We start from the raw sequence: 5,528 nt of genomic DNA on the forward strand, positions 1-5,528 counted from the left end.
ACGGAAACTTATAGAGTTTTCAATCTATAAAATCCGCAAGCCCATCATTGGAATGTCATTTTGTCATATCATAATCCACTCCATCACGTTGATAAAATCCTGCTTTATATATCTCTCTATATTATAATCCTGCTTGCTTTTGAGTCAATTTCAAATAATAAATAATTTATTTTTAAATTAATATCTTGTTCAATTTAAAATATATTATTGTGTTTCGCTGAACGTGGCTTTAGTCAAATTTTCAAAGGTTTAATGGCAATTTTGCAATCAATTTTGATTTTCCTCTTTTGTTTTCATCCTTTTATATTTAATATTTGAAAGCAAAGTGCTTTTTTAGTAGTAAACGAATTAGTTTCTCTCCCACAAAAACAAAACAACAAAAAAATCTTTCTTTAAAAAATACAATTTCAATTTTAATTTGCATACGGCTAAGTCTCTCAGAAATAAATTATATTTGCATAATTTATCATATTAAAAAAATCACAAAAAATAGTCTTATATATTTGCATGCATTTTGAATTTAATAACTAATTTATTAAAGTCATGAGAACTTCACCTATATTTTAAAAATATACAAAAAATATCTTGTTTTTTTTAATATGTGGGATTACGTACTTATATGTAAGATGTATTTCCGATATAAAATTTAATATACAAAAAAAATCTACTTTGTTTTTTATTAATATCGGGGATTACGAACTTATACGTAAGATGTAATTCCAATATTAAATAAAAAGATAGTTTCTTTAATTTTTATATTGATATTAAAATTGTTAGGTTTCTTACATGATAATATAAGAACCTCTTTGCTCAAAAGAATTTTTTTATTATTATAAACAGACCAACAGTGTAAAATTTTTTGAATACAATTTTTAATTGGGGACTGTTGTATTGTCTTCGTGGAAAAGGAAAGATTTTAGGAAGCCACCACCATGTGGATGGGTGAAAACAAAGAGGCTATTGTTATGGGACCCGGCAGAGCTAGGCAGCTTGATTTTGTATATATGCACGTTTTATCCATAGCTAGTGGTAATTGGCAAACGAGGAACGCACGCATGTAACGAAATTGTTTGATTTTTTATTAAAATGGTCGTGCATGACACACGGATGTGTCCTAAAATACCTTCAAATGTCTAATTTTGAAATTCTTCCATACGATTCATTTTTTCCTCTAACCCAAAAACTTATTTTGATTATTTGAAACTTCTTAGAAATTATGAAGTAATGCGTTCTCACCAAGACAATAAAAAAATGGAGAAAAAGATAAGCATTATGAGATAACTTTGTCAAAGTCAAAGAAATCAATATTCCTTAATTTAAACTAAAAAAAGAAAGAAAAAAAAGTCAAGAAAATGCTGCTTGTACACGCTGGAATTGCCCTATAAAATGGCCGTTCCATCCATGCCATCTTGCATCAAATCTCTACATCAAATCTCTGTAACTCACCATCTCTCCTATCGAGGAAAAGGAAAAGCACAGAATCTCTGCCTCATTTACAAACTTGCGTTACATTCTTTTGTACCCAAACAAACCTCTGTTTCACACACTAAACCCAAGCCTTATTTATCCAAGTGCCAAAGCCTTATTTATCCAAGTGCCAGCTTCAATACTTAGACTGCAATGGGAAGCATTGATGACTTCAGCCGTTATTCTTTCCCAGATGATTTTGTTTTCGGAACATCCTCATCAGCTTACCAGGTACATCCAGACTCTAAATTTTGCTGCTTCTAGTGCAGCAATTAGGAGGGGACAGCAGACCATTGTTTAAAATAATACTAGTTATGTTAATTAATTTTTCGTTATTATTTTATTATGATATGCAGTACGAAGGTGAAACAAACAAACATGGTAGAGGACCGGCTATATGGGACACTTTCACTGAGGAACATACAGGTACCAATCTCTCTCATTAAAATTTGTACTTCCCTCGCTAAAAGTTGAATAGAATTATGTTAATGTCCTAAGAAAACCACCATTATTAACTTTAAAATTAAATAATATTACTTTCAACGTTTGCAGAGAGAATAAATGATCATAGCAACGGAAATGTAGCTGTTGATTTCTATCATCGCTATAAGGTATGGGAGTTCTTCATCATATTTTCGTTGTGGTTAACTATATGATGTATGCAAGTGTAATTGTTCTTAAAAAAAATTGATAAATGTAACAGGAAGATGTGCAAAGAATGAAAGAAATGGGAATGGATGCTTTCAGATTCTCCATTTCTTGGTCTAGAGTATTACCACGTAAGTTTTTATATTTTTTGAAATTTGTTCTTAACATAGTGATAATAGTAATCACAATAGCAGGATTTGACTTTGACATCTGTTTTCACTTACTGAATTTCCATTTGATATATAGCTTTCCATTGGATTTTTTTTGGAAAATGCAGATGGCAGGTTAAGTGCTGGAGTAAACGAAGAAGGCATCAAATTTTATAACGATCTCATTGATGACCTCCTTAAGAATGGTTATGACCTTTCCCTTCCCTTCAATTAATCATCACATTTTGCCAAAAATCGATGCGAAAATTCGTATCCAACAAAAGGTTTATCTTGTGCGCTCCATCTGATTATATATATGATGTTTTGTAATATATAGGTTTGCAGCCTTACGTCACTCTCTTTCACTGGGATACCCCACAAGCTTTAGAAGATAAATATGGTGGTTTCTTAAGTCCTAACATTGTGTAAGTAGCAACCTTTCGTTAATGATGCTTCAAATATCCAAACTTGTTGTAGCTTCGAAATATTATAATCTAATCTGTCATTCTGGAGACTTTGTGGACCTATGCTTCTCTAAAATTTAAAGCATTCCTATAAATTTTCTCACATAAAACATTGATTTCCAGAAATGATTTCCGAGACTTTGTCGACCTTTGTTTCCAAAAGTTTGGAGACCGAGTGAAGAAGTGGATTACTTTGAACGAGCCATGGATGTTCAGTGTTCAAGGTTATGACATGGGCACGATGGCACCCGGTAGGATTTCTGTCGTTGTAAATGATCCACACCGATCCTTAAACACTGGTGCCACTGAAGTGTATACGGTTAGCCATCATTTGTTGCTTGCTCATGCTGCGGCAGTGAAACTATACAAGGAAAAATATCAGTCATGTCAAGGTGGACAGATTGGGATAACACTTGTTTCTCACTGGTTTGAACCTTACTCAAACAGTGAAAGCTGATCAAAATGCAACCAAAAGAAGCCTCGACTTCATGCTTGGCTGGTTAGTATTTTTTTATATATATCAAATTCAAAAGTACTTTCTGAACTCTTAATTCTGCTAGAGAAGACCTGGTATATATGTATAAACAGAAGGTAATCAGTGTTTTTCTTCATGTTGGCAGGTTCATGGATCCTTTAACTAATGGTGACTATCCACGTAACATGCATGATTTTGTTGGTGGAAGATTGCCCGAGTTCACTGCCGAGGAATCTAAGATGCTGAAGGGATCGTATGATTTATTGGAATTAATTACTACACAACATATTATGCTCAAAATATTGATGCAAATTACCAGAGTGTTGGATTCATGTCCGATGCTCGTGCTAGTTGGACAGGTAACTAATGATTGATATCTTTTCTTTCTTATTCATCTTATTTTTTTTTCCAATTACATAACATCAATTAGATGATGTTTTATCAAGTATTAATTCATTCATTTTCTCTGTTTTTTTCTTAATTTTGCAGGAGAGAGAGATGGAATCCCAATAGGTCCACAGGCTGGTGTAAAATGGCTTTATATTTATCCCGAAGGCATCAGCAGGCTTTTGAATTACACCAAAGACCAATACGGGGAACCCAACAATTTACATTACTGAGAATGGTATGGTTGAAATGAACGATCATACATTGTGCTACGTTGAAGCTTTCTTAGTACTTCTCTAACACTAAGTGTGTTCTTAAATGCTTTATTTTTACTGATTTTTTTTTCAGGGGTTGATGACGTAAATAGCAATGCTTCATCACTAAAGGAAGCTCTTAATGATCCCATAAGAGAAAAATCTTACAAAGACCACCTCAAGAATGTTTTGAGATCCATCAAGTGAGTTAATTTTTTTCATTTATTAACTAATGATCATTGATAATAAGTTTTTTAATCCATAGCAACAATTATATTATTAGGTTACCTAATCCGTCTAACTGGGATTCAATATCTATTTATTGCAGTGAGCATGGTGTTGATGTTAAGGGATTTTTTGCTTGGTCTTTAATGGACAATTTCGAATGGGGAAGTGGTTATGCTGTGAGGTTCGGCCTCTACTATGTTGATTTCAAAAATGATTTGAAACGATATCCTAAAAAATCAGTCAAGTGGTTCAAGCAGTTTCTTAGAAGAGACTCCCACAGCCCTATTCCACATACGTATCCTCTGATTACTTCTAATGAAACGTCGAAAATTGAAGATAGTTTGGTTCGGGATGCTAAAAGGCCAAGAAACGCCTGAATTCCTTCGGCAGGATCTGAAGTCAAAGTTGTTAGCATCTGCAAATTGGGCTTTAACGGCTGAGAGATAGAGCTCTCAGCATTAATTAATTCAGCAGAATTTGGTCACCACTTCATTCATTCAAGGCTGTGGTTAAGAATAAAAATTCATGGTTCTAGTTTTCCTTTGTTTTGTTTAATTATGGTTTTAGAATTTAATTTGATTATTTTACTGTTGTATCATTTTTTCATTCGATTATTGATTATGATTCGTTTAATAATAATACAAATCTTCTGCACTGTTATAACCCAATTTTTGACCAACTTTATTCTAATTATTATTATTATTTTATTTACTGAAAATGATAAAAAAATGATGATAAAAAATAATAATGATGAAAAAACAAGTAAAATGAAATAAATAAAGAATGAATTAAAATTTGGGTTAAAGGTAACATGATTGATAAGTTGTGAGACTTAATTAAGTTCGAAAATGGATTTAATTAATCCAAATAAGGGTTTAATTGGAAAATTGATAAGTTTTGAGACTTAATTGAGCTTGGAATTAATTTAATTACTCCAAATAAGGGTTTAATTGGAGGATTGATAAGTTTTGAGACTTAATTGAGCTTGAAATTAATTTAATTAATCCAATTAAGGGTTAATTGGAGAATTGATAAGTTTTTGGACTTAATTGAATTTGAAATTAATTTAATTAATCCAATCAGAGACTTAATCGAAGACATATTAAAGTTTGGGGTTTAATTGGGGTCCAAATTGGAAAAATTAAAATCCAAGGACTAACTTGAAAATGGCGCAGAAATGTAAGGGTCCAATTATATTTTAACCAGGGGTTTTGATTGCAAAATTAGAAGTATCACAAGGACCAAATTCGCAGCCAAGCAAAACGGTGTCGTTTTGCAACAACTATTCATCATCTCTGCGCGGACGTTTTCTCCATTAAAGGCGTCGGTTACGGAGCATTTAGGGGAGGCCAGCCGTTACCACCACCGAGGCTGCCGCTGCCTCTATAAAAGCGAAGCGAAGAAGACCTCGGGGAAAAGAAAACGAGAGCAAAAAAACCAGAAAAAACACGAAAGA

At 32.7% G+C, this 5,528-nt stretch overlaps 1 pseudogene; it reads left to right on the forward strand.

Moving 5' to 3' along the window:
- The first annotated feature begins 1,408 nt into the window (after positions 1 to 1,408).
- On the forward strand, positions 1,409 to 4,727 carry LOC118036226 (beta-glucosidase 12-like; annotated as a pseudogene).
- The last annotated feature ends 801 nt before the right edge of the window (positions 4,728 to 5,528 follow it).

The sequence above is a fragment of the Populus alba genome, chromosome 4 (genome assembly GCF_005239225.2).
Source record: "Populus alba chromosome 4, ASM523922v2, whole genome shotgun sequence".
In the NCBI taxonomy this organism is placed as follows: Eukaryota; Viridiplantae; Streptophyta; class Magnoliopsida; order Malpighiales; family Salicaceae; genus Populus; species Populus alba.